Below are 8665 nucleotides of genomic sequence, written 5' to 3' on the forward strand. Positions count from 1 at the left end.
ATTTCTTCTTGTTGTTCCTGGGGGAAGGAGACAGACAAAGGAGGAACCACTCATGACTTTCCACACGTCCCAGTACCCAGGGATGAGAAACCACCACCTCATATCAACCCAGAGTCTCAATGTGTACATATTCCAAGGGTTCTGTCCTCCAAGTGGTTTGGATAGTTCTGAAATGCTGCTGTCTTCACCGATCTGAGGCTGATGTCACCCTCCCAATGTCCATTGTTTGCATTCACTCAGATTTTTTGCTGTTGTCATTTGTTTGGGGTAGTTGTTCAGTTTGTTCTGTTCTCTTTCTTCTGCTACAGCACCAAATGTGCTGCCATATTCTCCTTTTACAACAGAGCCTGTGTCCACTGAACCACCTTTCTCATTAAGTAGGGCATGTTCTTACAGGCAAGTCCAAGGACCTGGGCCAGTTATTCCAAGCATTGCTGGATCCCCCCTCCCTTGGGGCTCATAAACCTGGCACCCACCTTTCAGGTAGGCCCAGGGCCCAGGCCTGGACCACCAAGCCCTGCCATATCCCCAACCCCTGGGGTGCACGAAACCAACACCCACCTAGAAGTGGGGTCCAGGATATGAGCCAAGTTACCCAAACCCCACCAGTTCCCCCATCCCTGGGGATCAGGAACCCAGCCCCTATCACACAGGTGGGCCCCAGGACCTGAGCCAAGCTACCTGAGCCCTGTCAGATCTCCATCCCTGGGATTCACATACCAGCCCACACTGGGCTCAGGCTGGTATGACTCGCCTAAACTAAGAGTCCGCTGTCTTACTGTGCTGATTGCTATCCTGGTCCTAATGTGAGCTGGCTGATGTTGCGGCCCGATCTGGTTCCTCCTACCCCCTGCCTGGTTCTCAGATCTGCCAGGGGGTGTTATGTGCTGGCCCAGACTGGTCTGTCCCCAGACCTGACCCACATGTATGCTGGCGGGTACTGTAACCACGGTCTGGACTGCTCCTTGCCTTGCTTCTTGCGCTCTCCTGCAGGGTCTGTATCCCAATAAAGGACTTCGCTCAAGAACTTATATATTTTTTGTGTTTTCAAAAACCAAATTACAATATATCATGGCATGAATTTCTTTGAATTCGTAGTCTTGGTGTCTGTTTGGGTTCTTAAAAAGATTTATTTATTTTTATTGGAAGGATTGATCTACAGAGAGAAAGATCTTTCATCTGCTAATTCAATCTCCAAGCGGTTGCAACAGTCAGAGTTGAGCGGATCCAAACCAGGAGCCAGGAGCTTCTTCGGAGTCTCCCACGCAGGTGCAGGGTCCCAAGGCTTTGGGTCATCCTCTACTGCTTTCCCAGGTCAGCTCTGAGGGAGCTGGATGGGAAGTGCAACAGCCAGGTTACAAACTGGCAGCCATATGGGATCTGGCGCATGCGTGGCGAGGACTTTAGCCACTAGGCTATCATGCCAGGCCCCAGCTCAGGTTCTTGAACTTTTAGGTTTATGTGTTGTCATAATTAAAATATTTTGTCATTCATTATTAAAATTTAGGTTTTTTGTCTACTTGAAAGAGAGAGAGAAATGGAGGGAGGGAGAGAGGGCGCAAGGGAGAGGTAGACAGAGATAGAATTATTTGCCCACTGTTGTCCCCAAAGCTAACAAGGTGTCTGGGCTAGGATAGGCCAAAGCTGCGAGTCCAGTATTCCATCAAGGTGGCTGGGTTTGGGTGTCATGGCCGTCTTCTGTTGCTTCATAGGGTGCATTAGTGGGATGCTAGATTGGACTCAATCCTGCTGCCTGGTTCAGCGATGCAGGTGTCTCAGAGGCAGCTTGACCCACGACATAACACACCCCTTGCCACTATTTCTTTGAATGTTTACTCCAATCTTACTCTTTATCTTCTTTCTGGGCTCTAGATTGCATGCTTCTCTCACTGGTTTCTTATGACCGTTCATTGCCTTTTTTGTGCATTTTCTGTTACGTAGTTTCTAGATCTATTACTTCATCTTGAAGCTCACTGATTGTAATCATTGGGCCTACAGTCAATCCGGTGAGATATCATGCATATTGTAATTTCCATTTGATTCTTGACATCTTTTCTTTCTTTGTGGAGTGTCTACTTCTTCTTTATTTGTTTCCAAAATATTTGCATCTGCTCTGGGTGTGGCTGCTTGAATGGCCTCGTCAGGGAGTCCCAAGTTCATGGTCATCAGAACAGAAGTATTCACTGGTTGCCTTTCTCCATTCAGTTATGCTTTTCCTACTGCTTTGTAGAACAGGTCATTTTTGGTCTTATCCTGGACATGCTACAGTCTTTGGTTCCTGTTCTGATCTTTTATTTTACCAGGTAGACATTTTGTTTGGTTCTAGAATTTAGCTCCTGGTTTACCTCTATGGGCTATAGCTGCCATGATGATTAAGTTTTAGCTACTATGGACTATTTCACTCTTTATGTAGCTAGTGCCTCCAGGGCTCCTGTGTGGTCACATCCATGCCATCTTTGACACTCTGGTGGGTTTTCTTGCACTTGTTGCCACTAAGTGGGCATGGGAGCTGCTGGGCAGAAGGAGTTAGAAGGTGTTTCCCTTTGACGCCCCATTAGTGCTGTCCATGAGGATTGGGTACATACACTCTATGTTGAGAATCAGTGTCATACTCCAGCAGGGAGCCCACTCTGGTTTTGCTCTGCACCATCTCAGCAGCTTTGGATAGCTTTTTTGTTATCTAATAAGAGGGAGTATTCCAGGCTTCTCTTGATATTTTCGCCACAGATTGGATTTGGCTATTTCATGAAAAAAATGATGATTTACTGCAGGGGAAATGGCTGGGTGGTGGGAGGAAGGCATTTGGTGTAGGAGGTTAAGACACTGCTTGAGATAGCCACTTTTTTTGAGTCCTTGAGTTGGAGTTCTGACTCCACTGTCAATTCCAGCACCCTGCTAATTGTATCGTGGGAGCAAGAATGTAATGGTTTCAAGAATGGAGACCTGGGTTATTTTCTGGATTTGTGCCTTTGGTCTAGTCCACACTCAGCTATTGTAGCCGTTTGAGGAGTGACCCACTGAATGGGAGATCTATCTCCCTCAGTCTATCTGCCTCTGTCTTTCAAATGAATAAGCAATCGATCTTCATAAACAATATGAACAGACTACATAGGATAATGAGCTCTTATTGTATCAATGGTGTTTCATTACTTGAATCTAACAAACTGATAGCATGAGCTTCCTTATGCTACAGATCGGACTTGTTTTCGTGCATGCCCTATACTCTAATGCTCTGTAGCACTTCTCACCCTCAAAAGTCTTTGTTTAGTATCTATTTTTCTTTCTGCTTTCCGAACAATCATCTGTGGGGCAAGCATAGAAAACTAACTGCTTTTCAACACTTCTCAATCTTAATTAGTGGCCATATAACAGAAAATTCTTCATATTTCAATGATCCAGATCTTTGATTCCTTATTCAGAACCTGACTACATGTCATAACAATTTGTGAACATGTTGAAAATTCTGGTGCTGAGCCTCACTTTCAGAGATTCTGAATTAATTAATCTAGGGTAAGGCCCAATGGTTCAAAGGCTTTCCCAGCTGTTTCCAATGTTCACCCAAGACTGAGAACTAATGTTCCTTGATTAAGGATTCACGTCAGGAATAAGAAAGCAATTGAGAGTAACTTCTAGAACCTGAACCATGACTTATAATTATTTTTGCCATCTAAGTCAATGAGGTGGAAGGCCAAGTTATAATGAGCCATCATTGTTATCATCACAGCATTGGATAAACATGACATGGATCATGTCGAGTTCATCTCTGGTCATAGAAAAGTAGGATGAGTTGTGTATAGACATGTGAGTTATTATATGAAAGAAATATATCCCTCTCCTTTTAAATACCCTGGGGAAAGAAAAATCTAGAATTACCAGAGAGAGTGGAGATCTTTGGGGAAGTGGAGGGAGTGCCTGCTGAACTGCTGCAGCCACACACTGGCTAAGTTCACCTGTTTTTCTGACATGTGCAAGATGATTTCTGGGGGTTTCCATGACCTGGATCATTGCACCCAAAGGCAGTCAAGGGAGCTAATTCAGGGTGATCAGGAGAGGGCATCCAGAGGGCCTACCTGGGTCAGGCTAAGGCACTGCCCACACACAAAATCCAAGAGCTGGGGCTGGGGGGCTGCCTGGCCTGGCCAGGCTGGTTTGCAGCCTCCGCAGGCACTCAGAGGAGCTGCGTTTGGGCACTGGTAGTGGTTCTTCGGGATGTTGAGAGCATGGAAGCTCAGTTAATGTATCTGAGATCAAGCAGTCAGGAGGCAAACCAGGACCAAAACCAACCCCTCCTGACACCCGGGCTACAGAGACGGAAGGAGTAATGATACGCAAGTGAGTGGACCTCTGGAGCATTAGCATGGAGATTAAAAATTTCCTCTAAATTCTGTATTTTTATAGTTTTGAACTTTTTCTTAACTTCAAACCTGGAGTGAAGTAAAATAATCTTAGTAATATCCTTTAGGATATATTTCTGAGCAAATGGTGCATTAGAGTTATTTTTTCTTGGTAGTAGGTACAGAAAGAGCAGGAGGCTGAACCAAATATATAGTCATCAGAATCAGATGCTTTTGTAAAATAAGTAATATACACATATGTGACAATGTAAATATTTTCATTTTGGGTTTTAAAACCTTGTTTGGTAGGACTTCATAGTTCTTTCTAAAAAAATGAGATGTGGGTAATATTGACTCAATATATTATTACTTAGTAAACATTTTACTGTATAAATTAAAGGGATGTTGTTATGAAAGAGATTCCTATATAGGTTAGATATTTTTTCTAAAGGCTAAATTTGGACTTGATGTTGATTACCAGAGTAGACCTGGCAGCACCATTGTGCGTCCTCCAGCTCAATGCACAGGAACAATCAGACTCCGATTTCAGACTCCGATTGCTCTGCGTGGGTTCATCCCAGATTGTCCCCTGCACTTCAGCTGTAGCTTGCATTGTACGCCTGTGGCCATCTCTGCCTGGAACATTTTAACCTACTTACAGTCATACAGTTTCCCAAAGTTTCTTTACCTTCATGGCTGTATTTCATTTCAATCTCTGTATCCATCAGCACTTGTCTTCCATCTGCTCCTCCACAACACATTATTTATTTGGAAGCCCAAAACTGAGTGGTTCTTAAACTGAAAACAAAACTGTTTCAATCACCTATCACTGTTAGTCCCTCTGCAAAAAAAGTTTGAATCATGTGACACTTTCTAATCAAATGAGCAGAATCACACATGGCAAGTACAAATGTTTTATTTTTTTCCTTGCTGTTTCAAATCCACAGTGCCCTGTTGAGCTTTTTCTCTTTCTCATTCTCAGTATAAAATATTGTTGGCAAGAGCTATTGCCTGAATATCCCAGGAAAAACAATCAGGTAACCTTCACTGCAGGTGTAGCCACTGTTAGTGAAACTCCTGGTTGTATGGGGAGTACCATTTGAGTGTGTGTGTGAAAGAATGTGAAACTCGGTTAACAAAAATCCTTGACAAGTCATGTGAACCAAATTTGATCTGTAACTCACTGTATATATATTAAAAACCTGCTTTTTCTTTCTCCCTCTGTTGGGTAGAATCCAGGTTTATAGCCATTAGATTATGAGACAGGATTTAAAATAAAAATTGTTTTCTAAGCAGATAGATTTTGTCACAATGTTTCTAGTTGTTTGCTATCTCTTTCCCTATAAGTTGTTTTTATCAGAAAATCTTGTCTGCATCACAAAATGTATTATGCATTCTATCCATGTGGGCAAGGCAGAAAACCAGAGGGACTTGGTTAGGACCACAGGACTCTGAGGGCCAAGTGAGGGTCTCCGTTGGAATCTGCCCTACTATTTAAAGCTGTGTATTTCTTCCTTTATAGCCTCCACTCTTTACTATAAACCAAATTATTCTGCCAACAGGTTTCCAAATGAAGGAGTCGTCATATTCTGGATGTATAGAGCTATCACTGCATAACACTAGGCCCAGAGTTTCAGTAACTCTCCCAGCTCCAGCTTCATGGCATGCAGCCAGTGGGTCCATGGTTCCCAGCACCATACTACTGCTTGCGACTCCCTCCAGCTGCACCTGCAGCAGTCACAGAGGCTATCTGTTATTATTCCCTCCAGTCCCACCCACCACTCTGAATCCTCTTGCAAAGCCCACATCCTGTGATGTTTATGTTTTTAACTGTTCCTAGATCAGAAGCTGATCCATCAACACTGCAGCTTCTATCTAAATACACCACAAGTCTCTTAAATACGTAGCATTTTTTCCAATAGAGATCACAACATAATTGTTGTATACGTTGGATTTTTAAAAATATATAAATAATCCAAATTGGCAGCTTTTCTGTATGTAGATCAATTCTGCAAAGATGTAGAAATAACCCATTATCCTTCTTAACCTCATTATTATTATTGTCCTGGAGCCTCCGGGGTCTCGAGAGTGTTCACATTAGGAAACTGCTAGTGATTGAATTTGAATCCTTGACACAAAATGGTTAGAATAAGGGTTAAATACTGTCTCCAATAGTGTATTCCAGCATATTACATTTTCTGGCTCCTAATGATTTCCTAAGTAGTATAGATTTCTGACAAAGCAAAACGCATACTCCTCAAAGAGGTGTGCAGCCTGGTGCAATGGTTCTCTGCCCTAAATGCATTTTCATTCCTTCGCTCATCCTTGAGCTCCTTATACAGCCAAGGCACTGATGGTTATAATACAGTGAGAGGTCACAGTCCTTCTGAGAGTGTAAATAAAACGAACAAATCAGACAACATTTGGTTTCTATTATCAGAGCTCCCCTATGCTAATGGGTGGACATTATCTCTATTGATTTCTTTGCTTTAATGAAAGACCTGTGTTGATCATTGGAACACCTTTCCCACATTGAGACACTGCATTGCACAGTGTCTCAAGACTTCCGCAGAGCTTCTGCTTGGCTTTGACATCCTAGCACTGAGACGGCTTATTATATTCAATCCATCCTATCATTGTCTCAAGCTACCACTTCTTGTAAGAGAGGACTCGCAAAATGCCAATTGGACCACAATATCCTGAATTGTACCAGCACAATTTAATACAAGACCATTACATTTAAAACATTTACATACACAGTTGCAAATCTACTGATTTTAAGCATTTTATATAATTTCTGACAGACAAAAATATATGTTTTAGAAGCATTATCTGCATCTGTTCAGTAGCAAACTTATGATAAGTTACACACGACACATTTGAGTAAATTTGTGAAGGCTCAACAAAGAACACAAATCATAATTTAAACAGAAAATATCACATCCCTCATTATTTCAAAAGAAAAAGCCAATGCCCATTATATTAGATCCACTTATTTCAAGGTGACATTCATCCCAAAACCACACTTTTTATTAACTATAAGCGTAGCGGTGAAACTGGATTTTGACATCAAGTGTCTGAAAGCTAGTTTTGACATTTCAGTCCAGCTATAAATGTCATGCTTGGAATTAAATGTGTGAAAAAAAAAACTGAAATCACCCTAGATGTATGTTGCAATCATTGTGAAAGTATGAAGTTAAGTATTCATTTTATTCTAATGCTTAACCTCCGGAGGCTAATATGGTCAGTGTTTAAAATGTTGTTTCACTCATGCTAAGAATGAGTTTCGAAAAGTTGGGTTCATGAATGAGGCTGGGCAAATGTAAAGCTATCTGCATTATCCTTGATATCAAAATATCTGGAATTAGGCAGGGAGTCTCATCTATGTTTCACAGATTTGTGCCTTCCTTAGAAACGGGCTGGGGAAGAACTTCTTCATTAATGTTTACAAATAAGTAAGATCTTAGGATTGCTTCTTCCTTTTGATCTTTACATCGTGCTAAAAAAGGCATCTTGCCGTAGTAAGCACAATTATTTTTAGATTTAACAGTGCAATTTAGAGTTAATGTTAATTTGACAGGAGGTGGGAAACAAAGGATTATGTAAAAAGATAGGACTATTTCTAAGATTAAACTATTTAAATGACCTAGCTTCAATATTTGAGGCAGAGCAAACTTTTTACCCCTGAATCTATCGTTGAATGAGTGGAAAAGAATTCTGCTTATTCTTGCTCTTTTTATTGGATTTAAGTATAGTGAATTTGACAATTGTTGCCCTTCAAAATCATACACCATACTATCTGTCAACAGCCTGTGCTTCCCTGTCAAATTGCAGTGTGAGGGACTTGTACTCCACGTGCAAATGAAGGCAATAGTTTGAGTCTAAACGTTCTGAAATGGACATGATAAACCTCATCACTTGGATACTCTGCTGGAGAGCAGGTACATCTGCAATATCCTGTTTGGCAGGAGCTGGGGTCCTCCTCAGCTCATCCGTTTCCCTCTCAAGTGTCTTATCGCCATGTGCTTTCCTCAATCTACTTTTTGCCATTGATTCTTCTCTCAGCCAGAGAATCTAGGACTCAGATACCCAATTCCAAAAATATTCCAGATATTTATAGATACTGAATAGATTCTGAGCAAGCAGGTGAATAAAGGAGTTCTCTTCTTACCTAATGGTATATGATATTCAGTGAAGATTTCAATCGCAATATCACATTCATTGTCAAGTTTCAAGGAAGCACTGAAAATACGGAACACTGCAATGTGTAAAGTTATTTTGTTTTATACTAAAACCATTACCCTGGGATTTTAATTTGTATTTAAGAATAA

Source organism: Ochotona princeps, chromosome 8 (genome assembly GCF_030435755.1).
Source record: "Ochotona princeps isolate mOchPri1 chromosome 8, mOchPri1.hap1, whole genome shotgun sequence".
NCBI classification, from domain to species: Eukaryota; Metazoa; Chordata; class Mammalia; order Lagomorpha; family Ochotonidae; genus Ochotona; species Ochotona princeps.